At 39.3% G+C, this 14,519-nt stretch overlaps 1 protein-coding gene across 1 annotated transcript in view; it reads left to right on the top strand.

The window, feature by feature from the left end:
- Positions 1 to 14,519, top strand: part of LOC132563846 (polypeptide N-acetylgalactosaminyltransferase 5-like) — a 69,436-nt gene that overhangs the window by 38,526 nt on the left and 16,391 nt on the right. The window lies entirely within an intron of this gene.

Consider the following 14,519-nt stretch of genomic DNA (forward strand, 5'->3'; position numbering starts at 1 on the left):
TTTTTTATTCCTCCTGATGTTCAAGGAAACATGCTGAAATCATACAATTTCCTTTAGTAGTACGGTCCAACGCGCCACACTAGACCTTGTGAGGAATCATATTCTCACTTAACAACCTTGTCAGAACTATGGTAGCCTCATTTTCAGGATGCTCAATTCTGTCGGTATATGTTTCGTTACATAGCAATAAGCTCAGAGGATCAAGTTTATAAAAAGTACTTTTAGTTGATGGAGATCTGTAATAGATAATTGCACTTTTCTGAGTGGAGAAGTTTTGAATGTGTTCAATCTCCGACATGAAAATTAAAAAAATGTTGGCAAGTATGATTTCTTAGAGATTTTGTATCTGTTGGTATGTTTTATCAAACTTGACACCAGAGAACAGAAATACAGGCATTGTGGATGATCAGAATTGACTAAACTCTAAACTTCTTATGTTTGGATAAGAAATAGCCAACCAAAAATTAATGATTGAACAGAAATTGGTAGTCATGGAAACTAGAAAAAATTGTTACCTTAGAATCGCGCCAAGACTACTATATATGGCGTTACATTCTTTATTATGTAATTATCTGTTGTACATCACTTTTTTAATCTTTGTACGATGGGAATGCAGCCAGGAACTAGAAAACCCTCATGGTGTGAGAAACTGTTGGCAAGAATTATAGATTTAATTACTGTTTTTTCATCACCCCTATCGTTATTTTACTTGAAATTTGAAAAATTCATGAAATTTCACAGCTATGTATTATGAGAGGGTATGAACATGTCAAAGTAATGTGTGAACACTAAAATGTAGCAGTACCTATAGGTGTATACAGAGTTTCCATCAAATGGTTCTCTAACCTTTTCTTCCACTGTTTTAATAGTAAAATTGATTTCTGCGTGGCAAAGTTTCTTGTTTCGTTTCTGCAGTGATGTGCCGTAGACCTGTCTGGAAGTGTTAAGTTATTTTACTTTTAAATCAATAACTCTTCTTGGATATCCGCGATCAGTAATGGATCCTCCTGCCTCACACCTGCTCACAGATGTTCGGTAAAGGAACCCTAAAATAGCAGTGTTAGCAGCTCTTATCTACCACTGTTTAGGGTACATGTGGCTCCTCCTGCAGGAAGTCTCACGCTCTACCCAATATGCTATCTGATACCATTAAAAGCTGGAACAATTCTTAACACATACAGGAAAGAAGGAACAAAGTGTCCAAAGCTTTAACTCTGTAGCTGATGATAGCCTCAGGGAATTACATATATATAGTACAGTATATAAAGTTTATAGAACACTATAGGTCTGAACACAAATTATTGTTACAGGTAGGTTATCTATCTTGTTACTACAAGTCACTTTTTATAACGTACACAGGATGCAACTACTTCTATCTCAAGAAAATCACATGTAAACATGCTTATGTCTTTTTCTGTGGGAAAAACTTCAAACAACTTCTTCTGATTAACTGAAAGATCTAGAAGCATGATATTTGGCAGGTATATCTCTCGGATGAAGTCTGAAAAATGTTGCAAAAAAAAAATGACCTTGAACCATAGTCAAATCAAACCCTGTGAAAGATTTCTGGTAAACCTTGGAAAAGAAAAGGTCAAAGGAGCTGAATATCTCCAGGAAAGGTGTCAAAGGTCAAAGCCCCACAAATGTTGAGAAGAAAGTAGAAATGACCATATGTAGTTGAATGTTAGAAGATAAAGCTTGTTGTGGAAATTATAAGTGTTAAAATTGATTGATTGCGTTCAGCTTGAATGCAAATAGCGTACATATGAATGTATTTGTTATGAACATTGATTGTATTTTTGAAGAATATTGAATACCAGGTGAACAATGCAGGCACATGAGCTTCTTGTTGGTAACTTGCCATACCTGATGTTTAATTTCAATAAAATCATGTTATATAAGGTGTATTTAGAAATTTTGTAAATATTCCAACTTGAGCATAAAGTGTTTGTATGTAATGACCATTACGTACATGCTGGTAGCCTGGAGTTAGAAAGGCAAAGATTTGCTAGATCAGATTGACATCTAGATAAATTTAGGGGATTGAAGTTAAGTGTTGAAACACCACAAAATTTGTGATCTTGTCTGCATTGTATGCATAAAAACAAGCATACTATACCCATTCTAAAGTAATTTCAGTCTAAAAGTGATGTGCATGTTGAGGCATATGAAATGTCTCTCTACAGGTTATCTGACCAAATTGTTGTTTATATTGATTTCTGGTATTCATATGTGAAATTCATCATACCTATTTCTTACTGAAGTAGGTCACTGAGACAACAGACATCGTACAGAGGATTCAAGAAGTTACGAGAGACTCTTCCAAAGTTAACAGTACATTGCCTTCCAATGGAGAGTGTGATTTATGTAGAATTCTGTATAGAACTTTCCAGATAGGACACAATACCATGTGACATATGATTTTACTTAGTTGTGTTGTTACAAATGAAGTTTACCCCAAAATATTGAGAATATCATCTACATGTACTGCACAGTATGCCCAGCTACATGATATTTATCAACATTCTGATGTTATCAACAAATCATTTAAAATGGAGAAAAAGCGAATTGGATTTTGTTATGTAAATGATCATCATTAAACTCACACTTCAAATTTTGAAGACACATTTGGACATGTTGTCCTGAATTTCTTTAATCATCTGCTTAGACAGGAGAGATGACCACCATGCTTAAGCTAGTGTTTGAATGGTTGTCCTGGCAACAGCTTGACATTTAATGAATATATCAGGGAAAAGATCATGAAAATTGTCCAAGAATAAGATTTAACAATTATTTAAGAATATTACTTTGATAACCAATGCTGAAGTATGCACCATGAATAGCATATTTATTATTGGAATTTTGTTGCAATATTAGAGTAACCTCCCCCTTGATTTCTATCATGTCCTGGAGCCTCTGTGATGTGTTAATTACATGTACATAGTCTACTCTTAAAGAGATATAGTCTTATTTCTGTCATGATTGTAGAAGGTTGTTTTATAATGCATGAAAAGACTTTATACAAAAGTAGAAAGTAGGTCAAGAGTCAAGACAACATGAAAAGCTCCTTCCCAATTCACAATTTTTTCGTGCATCAATTTGTTGACATTTTTTCACCCCACGGTGACAAAAGTAGATAGTTCATAACTGTAAATGTTTAGTTCTTTGTTGCTTACCAGACAACTGTTTATGCAAGGGGAGATAACTATGACATCATTTTTGTCTAGGTATGAAAAATATGGTCAGACAGATATGACATGTCTAAATGCGAAAAAAAGGGCAGACAACAATGACAAGTCTGGATTTGAAATACAAGGGCAGAAAACTATGACAGTCACCAAACAAGAACACATTTTATTTGCTTTGGTTTTGTTGTTCTTTTAGGGGGTGGGGGGGAATCTAATTTCATATGAATAAATCAAATAACTTTGATAAGAAATAAATCAAGTTTTATATGCCTATATGCACATTAAATATTCAAGTTATATATGCCTATATGCACATTGAATATTCATCAATGATTTTGTGCCTCGATCGAGATGATTCAGAAATAAATATTTTATCTCAAAGCTTGACATTGTGCTGTGTGATATAATGCAGAAAAAAAATGATAATCATGAAATAACAAAATCAACATATTCTTATTGAAAAATGGAAAATTTCTGCTTTGCTCGGTAACAATTTTGTTGAAAAATATCTATCACAGATATTTCAAATATATATTTTTTTAAAAAATCATGATAATTGGTGAAGATATATTGTCTTCACTATGCATTCAAACAGCTATATTTTTTGTAAATGATGAAACTAGTATTTCTGAGGTAAACATACTTCTACCACAAAAAAACTGATTTTGAATCAATCAGATAAAAAAATGTCATAAACACTACGTTTTTCTTGATAATTTCTCCCCAAGCAGTAGTATTTTTTTCTTGAGTACAGTAAAAATTCAAATTCAAATTGTTGCGTAGTATTTCATATATGTCCTACACTCCTGTATATCAGTGCTATGGTTATCAGTATGTTCTGGTTGTTATTTCCTGGAGTACAACAGAGAAGATATGACTGGTACAAACACTGTGTACCAGTCTCTGACATTTCATTCCTAACTCCTGTGTACGATATTAGCAGTATATGTCAGTACCGCGTTGTGATAATGGCTCTGTGGCAGATCATTTCCTTACAAATCTTTGTCTTTTGAGTCTGGTTCTCTGTCACAAAGACAGGGACACTGAAAGGGACTTCCTGTGCCAAAGCTCCCTATATGATTTATTAATTAGCTATCTCTTCTCAATAGATTTGAATGCTGTGTGGACGAAATTTACCAAGGCGAGATCAACCTGTAAGCCATATATAGATTTCTACGACAGGACCACTAACATAGATAATTGATTTATGATTCAAATTCCGTGGAGGAAATTGTGGGAAATTAGAGGGGTTTTTGTCTGTATCTCCACATGTCTACAGGAATTGGAAAGAGTTTTGATTGACAGAAGACAAGTAGGTTCTCTCATAAGACAGAGTTCAATTAGTGTCTAGATATAGAGACATCTCTTGGTGTATAGATATAGAGACATCACTTGGTGTATAGATATAGAGACATCTCTTGGTGTATAGATATAGAGACATCACCTGGTGTATAGATATAGACACATCACTTGGTGTATAGATATAGAGACATCACTTGGTGTATAGATATAGACACATCACTTGGTGTATAGATATAGAGACATCACTTGATGTATAGATATAGAGACATATATTGTTATCTAGATATAGAGACATCACTTGGTTGTAGATATAGACACATCTCTTGGTGTATAGATATAGAGACATCTCTTGGTGTATAGATATAGACACATCACTTGGTGTATAGATATAGACACATCACTTGGTTGTAGATATAGACACATCACTTGGTGTATAGATATAGAGACATCTCTTGGTGTATAGATATAGAGACATCTCTTGGTTGTAGATATAGACACATCACTTGGTGTATAGATATAGAGACATATATTGTTATCTAGATATAGAGACATCACTTGGTGTATAGATATAGAGACATCTCTTGGTGTATAGATATAGAGACATCTCTTGGTTGTAGATATAGACACATCACTTGGTGTATAGATATAGAGACATATATTGTTATCTAGATATAGAGACATCACTTGGTGTATAGATATAAAGACATCTCTTGGTGTATAGATATAGACACACCACTTGGTGTATAGATATAGAGACATCACTTGGTGTATAGATATAGAGACATATATTGTTATCTAGATATAGAGACATCACTTGGTGTATAGATATAGAGACATCTCTTGGTGTATAGATATAGAGATATCACTTGGTGTATAGATATAGAGACATCTCTTGGTGTATAGATATAGACACATCACTTGGTGTATAGATATAGAGACATCACTTGGTGTATAGATATAGAGACATCACTTGATGTATAGATATAGACACATCACTTGGTTGTAGATATAGACACATCACTTGGTGTATAGATATAGAGACATCACTTGGTGTATAGATATAGAGACATATATTGTTATCTAGATATAGAGACATATATTGTTATCTAGATATAGAGACATCACTTGGTGTATAGATATAGAGACATCACTAAGTGTATAGATATAGAGACATATATTGTTATCTAGATATAGAGACATCACTTGGTGTATAGATATAGAGACATCACTTGGTGTATAGATATAGAGACATCACTTGGTGTATAGATATAGACATCTCTTGGTGTATAGATATAGAGACATCACTTGGTGTATAGATATAGAGACATCACTTGGTGTATAGATATAGACATCTCTTGGTGTATAGATATAGAGACATCACTTGGTGTATAGATATAGACACATCACTTGGTGTATAGATATAGAAACATCACTTGGTGTATAGATATAGAGACATCACTTGATGTATAGATATAGAGACATCACTTGATGTATAGATATAGAGACATCACTTGGTGTATAGATATAGAGACATCTCTTGGTGTATAGATATAGAGACATCTCTTGGTGTATAGATATAGAGACATCACTTGGTGTATAGATATAGAGACATCACTTGATGTATAGATATAGACATCACTTGGTGTATAGATATAGACACATCACTTGGTGTATAGATATAGACATCTCTTGGTGTATAGATATAGAGACATCACTTGGTGTATAGATATAGACACATCACTTGGTGTATAGATATAGAAACATCACTTGGTGTATAGATATAGAGACATCACTTGGTGTATAGATATAGAGACATCACTTGGTGTATAGATATAGAGACATCACTTGATGTATAGATATAGAGACATCACTTGGTGTATAGATATAGACACATCACTTGGTGTATAGATATAGACATCTCTTGGTGTATAGATATAGAGACATCACTTGGTTTATAGATATAGACACATCACTTGGTGTATAGATATAGAGACATCACTTGGTGTATAGATATAGACACATCACTTGGTGTATAGATATAGACACATCACTTGGTGTATAGATATAGACATCTCTTGGTGTATAGATATAGACACATCACTTGGTTGTAGATATAGACACATCACTTGGTGTATAGATCACTTGGTGTATAGATATAGGGACATCTCTTGGTGTATAGATATAGAGACATCACTTGGTGTATAGATATAGAGACATCTCTTGGTGTATAGATATAGAGACATCACTTGGTGTATAGATATAGAGACATGTATTGCTATCTACATATAGAGACATCACTTGGTGTATAGATCTACCAATGAATGGTGTTTTGGGATATAGAACAATTTCTCTTTGTATGTAGATGTAATAATGGATGGTTGGATGGTGTCTTACAATTAATGGTATCTAAGGATGAAAAAGGAGGTCTAGGTATCTAGATATACCGGTGGATAGTGTCATGGGATATATGGATCTCTTGGTGTCAAGTTGTACCAATGGACATTGTCTTTGGGTTTTAGAAGCTTGCTGATTGTAGTTAAGGAGCTGGTGTCTTGGGGATAGATATACTGAGGGAGAGTCATGAGGAGGACGGGGATGTCATCTGTAGTTAAGGAGCTGGTGTCTTGGGGATAGATATACTGAGGGAGAGTCATGAGGAGGACGGGGATGTCATCTGTAGTTAAGGAGCTGGTGTCTTGGGGATAGATATACTGAGTGAGAGTCATGAGGAGGACGGGGATGTCATCTGTAGTTAAGGAGCTGGTGTCTTGGGGATAGATATACTGAGTGAGAGTCATGAGGAGGACGGGGATGTCATCTGTAGTTAAGGAGCTGGTGTCTTGGGGATAGATATACTGAGGGAGAGTCATGAGGAGGACGGGGATGTCATCTGTAGTTAAGGAGCTGGTGTCTTGGGGATAGATATACTGAGTGAGAGTCATGAGGAGGACGGGGATGTCATCTGTAGTTAAGGAGCTGGTGTCTTTATATACACTTATTTATTTTACAACAATTGCGAAACAAGTTATTGTACTAATCACTCTTGTTGGCCTGGATTTAAGCACGTGAGTGTTTTTATTGGGAGAGGAAACCGGAGAACCGAGGAAAAACCCACATGGCTGGGTAGGTGACCCGTTACCTTTTAACATGCTGGGAATCGAACCCCGTACGGCTAGGTGAAAGGCGATTGCATTACCACTGTGCCACCTGACCACCCACTGATGTCTTTGGATCAAAAGGTACATATGTAGCAGTACCTTGAGTGTAGCCATACCACTTTGAGTTACTAAGATGGACAGCTTATCAAAATCATTCTGCAAGCTGGTGGAGTTATTTCTGAAAAACTGCCATCTTGTAATATTCTATCTGATCCTGAGGTTAAATAAACCATTACAGCTGGTTTGATGGTGATTCCGGGTTTTGTTTGTGTCATATTGTAGGAGAGAAAAGGATTCAGATTTTACAAAATTAAATTTCACAAGATGTGAAACTGTCAGTACATATCGTGATTATTTCATAGTCCTTGGGGAATGATTTAAATAATGGATGCTGCTCTTCAAATTTCATGTTGTGGAAATGTTTATTTTAAGGCCTTGATTATGAGATGATGGTCGGAAGGGAAGTCATTGGACAATTAAACCAATAAATTTACAACTTATGTCATTAAAAGGGATTTTTCAATGATAAAAATGGAATCAATCTGACAAATTAGCCCATCCATTGATATGTACTCTTGTAAACAGTGTTACAGGCTGTGTCAGGCATTTCCTAACAGTGTTAGAATCTGTGTCAGGCATTTCCTAACAGTGTTACAGGCTGTGTCAGGCATTTCCTAACAGTGTTAGAATCTGTGTCAGGCATTTCCTTACTGTCTTAAAGGCTATGTCAATCATTTCCTAACAGTGTTACAGGCTGTGTCAGGCATTTCCTAACAGTGTTACAGGCTATGTCAGGCATTTCCTAAAAGTGTTACAGGCTGTGTGAGACATTTCCTAACAGTGTTACAGTCTGTGTCAGGCATTTCCTAACAGTGTTACAGACTGTGTCAGGCATTTCCTAACAGTGTTACAGGCTATGTCAGGCATTTCCTAATTGTGTTATAGGCTGTGTCAGGCATTTCCTAACTGTGGTACTGGCTGTGTCAGGCATTTCCTTACTGTGTTACAGGCTGTGTCAGGCATTTCCTAAAAGTGTTACAGGCTGTGTCAGGCATTTCTTAACAGTGTTAGAATCTGTGTCAGGCATTTCCTAATTGTGTTACAGGCTGTGTCAGGCATTTCCTAACTGTGTTAGAATCTGTGTCAGGCATTTCCTTACTGTGTTTGAATCTGTGTCAGGAATTTCCTAATTGTGTTACAGGCTGTGTCAGGCATTTTCTTACTGTGTTAGAGGCTGTGTCAGGCATTTCCTAACTGTGTTACAGGCTGTGTCAGGCATTTCCTAACTGTGGTACTGGCTGTGTCAGGCATTTCCTAACTGTGTTAGAATCTGTATCAGGCATTTCCTAACAGTGTTACAGGCTGTGTCAGGCATTTTCTTACTGTGTTAGAGGCTGTGTCAGGCATTTCCTAACTGTGTTACAGGCTGTGTCAGGCATTTCCTTACTGTGTTACAGGCTGTGTCAGGCATTTCCTAACAGTGTTACAGGCTGTGTCAGGCATTTTCTTACTGTGTTAGAGGCTGTGTCAGGCATTTCCTAACTGTGTTACAGGCTGTGTCAGGCATTTCCTAACTGTGTTACAGGCTGTGTCAGGCATTTCCTAACTGTGTTACAGGCTGTGTCAGGCATTTCCTAACTGTGTTACAGGCTGTGTCAGGCATTTCCTAACTGTGTTACAGGCTGTGTCAGGCATTTTCTTACTGTGTTAGAGGCTGTGTCAGGCATTTCCTAATTGTGTTACAGGCTGTGTCAGGCATTTCCTAACTGTGTTACAGGCTGTGTCAGGCATTTCCTAACTGTGTTACAGGCTGTGTCAGGCATTTCCTAACTGTGTTACAGGCTGTGTCAGGCATTTCCTAACTGTGTTACAGGCTATGTCAGGAATTTCCTAATTGTGTTACAGGCTGTGTCAGGCATTTTCTTACTGTGTTACAGGCTGTGTCAGGCATTTCCTAACAGTGTTACAGGCTGTATCAGACATTTCCTAACAGTGTTACAGGCTGTGTCAGGCATTTCCTAACTGTGTTACAGGCTGTGTCAGGCATTTCCTAACTGTGTTAGAGGCTGTGTCAGGCATTTCCTAACTGTGTTACAGGCTGTGTCAGGCATTTCCTAACTGTGTTAGAATCTGTGTCAGGCATTTCCTTACTGTGTTAGAATCTGTGTCAGGCATTTCCTTACTGTGTTAGAGGCTGTGTCAGGCATTTCCTAACTGTGTTACAGGCTGTGTCAGGCATTTCCTAACTGTGTTACAGGCTGTGTCAGGCATTTCCTAACTGTGTTACAGGCTGTGTCAGGCATTTCCTAACTGTGTTACAGGCTGTGTCAGGCATTTCCTAACTGTGTTACAGGCTGTGTCAGGCATTTCCTAACAGTGCAGGCTGTGTCAGGCATTTCCTAACTGTGTTACAGGCTGTGTCAGGCATTTCCTAACTGTGTTACAGACTGTGTCAGGCATTTCCTAATTGTGTTTCAGGCTGTGTCAGGCATTTCCTAACAGTGTTACAGGCTGTGTCAGGCATTTCCTTACTGTGTTACAGGCTGTTTCAGCCATTTCCTAACTGTGTTACAGGCTGTGTCAGGCATTTCCTAACTGTGTTACAGGCTGTGTCAGGCATTTCCTAACTGTGTTACAGGCTGTGTCAGGCATTTTCTTACTGTGTTACAGGCTGTGTCAGGCATTTCCTAACAGTGTTACAGGCAGGCATTTCCTAACAGTGTTACAGGCTGTGTCAGGCATTTCCTAACAGTGTTACAGGCTGTGTCAGGCATTTCCTAACTGTGTTACAGGCTGTGTCAGGCATTTCCTAACAGTGTTACAGGCTGTGTCAGGCATTTCCTAACAGTGTTAGAGGCTGTGTCAGGCATTTCCTAACAGTGTTACAGGCTGTGTCAGGCATTTCCTAATTGTGTTACAGGCTGTGTCAGGCATTTCCTAACAGTGTTACAGGCTGTGTCAGGCATTTTCTAACAGTGTTACAGGCTGTGTCAGGCATTTCCTAACAGTGTTACAGGCTGTGTCAGGCATTTTCTTACTGTGTTATAGGCTGTGTTAGGCATTTCCTAACAGTGTTACAGGCTGTGTCAGGCATTTCCTAACTGTGTTACAGGCTGTGTCAGGCATTTCCTAACTGTGTTAGACTCTGTGTCAGGCATTTCCTAACAGTGTTACAGGCTGTGTCAGGCATTTTCTTACTGTGTTAGAGGCTGTGTCAGGCATTTCCTAACTGTGTTACAGGCTGTGTCAGGCATTTCCTAACTGTGTTACAGGCTGTGTCAGGCATTTCCTAACAGTGTTACAGGCTGTGTCAGGCATTTCCTAACTGTGTTACAGGCATTTCCTAACTGTGTGTCAGGCATTTCCTAACTGTGTTACAGGCTGTGTCAGGCATTTCCTAAGTGTGTTACAGGCTGTGTCAGGCATTTACTAACAGTGTTACAGGCTGTGTCAGGCATTTCCTTACTGTGTTACAGGCTGTGTCAGGCATTTCCTAACTGTGTTACAGGCTGTGTCAGGCATTTCCTAACTGTGTTACAGGCTGTGTCAGGCATTTCCTAACTGTGTTACAGGCTATGTCAGGCATTTCCTAATTGTGTTACAGGCTGTGTCAGGCATTTCCTAACTGTGTTACAGGCTGTGTCAGGCATTTCCTAACACTGTGTTAGGCTGTGTCAGGCATTTCCTGTGTTCAGGCTGTGTCAGGCATTTCCTAACTGTGTTACAGGCTGTGTCAGGCATTTCCTAACAGAATTTCTGTGCATTTTCTTACTGTGTTACAGGCTGTGTCAGGCATTCCCTAACTGTGTTACAGGCTGTGTCAGGCATTTCCTAACTGTGTTACAGGCTGTGTCAGGCATTTCCTAACAGTGTTACAGGCTGTGTCAGGCATTTACTTACTGTGTTACAGGCTGTGTCAGGCATTTCCTAACTGTGTTACAGGCTGTGTCAGGCATTTCCTAACTGTGGTACTGGCTGTGTCAGGCATTTCCTTACTGTGTTACAGGCTGTGTCAGGCATTTCCTAACTGTGTTACAGGCTGTGTCAGGCATTTCCTAACTGTGTTACAGGCTGTGTCAGGCATTTCCTAACTGTGTTACAGGCTGTGTCAGGCATTTCCTAACAGTGTTACAGTCTGTGTCAGGCATTTCCTAACAGTGTTACTGGCTGTGTCAGGCATTTTCTAACAGTGTTACTGGCTGTGTCAGGCATTTTCTAACAGTGTTACAGGCTGTGTCAGGCATTTCCTAACAGTGTTACAGGCTGTGTCAGGCATTTCCTAACTGTGTTACAGATCTGTGTCAGGCATTTCCTAATTGTGTTACAGGCTGTGTCAGGCATTTCCTAACAGTGTTACAGGCTGTGTCAGGCATTTCCTAACAGTGTTACAGGCTGTGTCAGGCATTTACTAACTGTGTTACAGGCTGTGTCAGGCATTTCCTAACTGTGTTACAGGCTGTGTCAGGCATTTTCTTACTGTGTTACAGGCTGTGTCAGGCATTTCCAGTGTTACAGGCTGTGTCAGGTTACAGGCTGTGTCAGGCATTTCCTAACAGTGTTACAGGCTGTGTCAGGCATTTCCTAACAGTGTTACAGGCTGTGTCGAGCATTTCCTAATTGTGTTACAGGCTGTGTCAGACATTTCCTTACTGTGTTACAGGCTGTGTCAGGCATTTCCTAACTGTGTTACAGTCTGTGTCAGGCATTTCCTAACTGTGTTACAGGCTGTGTCAGGCATTTCCTAACAGTGTTACAGGCTGTGTCAGGCATTTCCTAACAGTGTTAGAGGCTGTGTCAGGCATTTCCTAACAGTGTTACAGGCTGTGTCAGGCATTTCCTAACTGTGTTAGAATCTGTGTCAGGCATTTCCTAACAGTGTTACAGGCTGTGTCAGACATTTCCTAACAGTGTTACAGGCTGTGTCAGGCATTTCCTAACAGTGTTACAGGCTGTGTCCATTTTACAGGCTGTGTCAGGCATTTCCTAACTGTGTTACAGGCTGTGTCAGGCATTTCCTTACTGTGTTACAGGCTGTGTCAGGCATTTCCTCAGGCACACTGTGTTACAGGCTGTGTCAGGCATTTCCTAACAGTGTTAGAAGGCTGTGTCAGCATTTCCAGTGTTACAGGCTGTGTCGAGCATTTCCTAATTGTGTTACAGGCTGTGTCAGACATTTCCTTACTGTGTTACAGGCTATGTCAGGCATTTTCTTACTGTGTTAGAGTCTGTGTCAGGCATTTCCTAACAGTGTTACAGGCTGTGTCAGGCATTTCCTAACAGTGTTAGAATCTGTGTCAGGCATTTCCTAACAGTGTTACAAGCTGTTGAAGGCATTTTCTTACTGTGTTAGAGGCTGTGTCAGGCATTTTCTTACTGTGTAACAGGCTGTGTCAGGCATTCCCTAACTGTGTAACAGGCTGTGTCAGGCATTTCCTAACTGTGTAACAGGCTGTGTCAGGCATTTCCTAACAGTGTTACAGGCTGTGTCAGGCATTTTCTAACAGTGTTACAGGCTGTGTCAGGCATTTTCTTACTGTGTTAGAGGCTGTGTCAGGAATTTCCTAATTGTGTTAGAGGCTGTGTCAGGCATTTCCTTACTGTGTTACAGGCTGTGTCAGGCATTTCCTAACAGTGTCAGGCATTTCCTAACAGTGTTACAGGCTGTGTCAGGCATTTCCTAACAGTGTTAGAATCTGTGTCAGGCATTTCCTAACAGTGTTACAGGCTGTGTCAGGCATTTTCTAACAGTGTTACAGGCTGTGTCAGGCATTTCCTAACAGTGTTACAGGCTGTGTCAGGCATTTCCTAACAGTGTTAGAATCTGTGTCAGGCATTTCCTTACTGTGTTACAGTCTATGTCAGTCATTTCCTAACAGTGTTACAGGCTGTGTCAGGCATTTCCTTACTGTGTTACAGTCTATGTCAGTCATTTCCTAACAGTGTTACTGGCTGTGTCAGGCATTTCCTAACAGTGTTACAGGCCGTGTCAGACATTTCCTTACAGTATTACAGGTTGTGTCAGGCATTTCCTAACAGTGTTAAAGTCTGTGTCAGGCATTTCTTAACAGTATTACAGGCTGTGTCAAGCATTTCCTTACTGTGTTACAGGCTGTGTATGGCATTTCCTAACAGTGTTACAGGCTGTATCAGACATTTCCTAACAGTGTTACAGGCTGTGTGGAGTATTTCCTAACGGTGTTACAGGCTGTTTCAGACATTTCCTAACTGTGTTAGGCATTTCCTTACTGTGTTACAGAGTCTGTCAGGCATTTCCTAACAGTGTTAGAGGTTGTGTCAGGCATTTCCTAACAGTGTTACAGGCTGTGTCAGGCATTTCCTTACTGTGTTACAGGCTATGTCAGGCATTTCCTTACAGTGTTACAGGCTGTATCAGACATTTCCTAACAGTGTTACAGGGTGTGTCAGACATTTCCTAACAGTGTTACAGGCTTGGTCAGGCATTTCCTTACTGTGTTAGAGGCTATGTCAGGCATTTCCTAACAGTGGTACAGGCTGTATCAGACATTTCCTAACAGTGTTACAGGCTGTGTCAGGCATTTCGTAACGGTGTTACAGGCTGTGTCAGACATTTCCTAACAGTGTTACAGGCTGTGTCAGGCATTTCGTAACGGTGTTACAGGCTGTGTCAGACATTTCCTATCAGTGTTAGAATCTGTGTCAGGCATTTCCTAACAGTGTTACAGGCTGTGTCAGGCATTTCCTTACTGTGTTACAGGCTATGTCAGGCATTTCCTTACAGTGTTACAGGCTGTATCAGACATTTCCTAACAGTGTTACAGGCTGTGTCAGACATTTCCTAACAGTGTTACAGGCTTGGTCAGGCATTTCCTAACAGTGTTACAGGCTGTGT

The sequence above is a fragment of the Ylistrum balloti genome, unplaced genomic scaffold, assembly GCF_031769215.1.
Source record: "Ylistrum balloti isolate Yb309-2 unplaced genomic scaffold, AGI_CSIRO_Ybal_v1 Utg371884, whole genome shotgun sequence".
NCBI classification, from domain to species: Eukaryota; Metazoa; Mollusca; class Bivalvia; order Pectinida; family Pectinidae; genus Ylistrum; species Ylistrum balloti.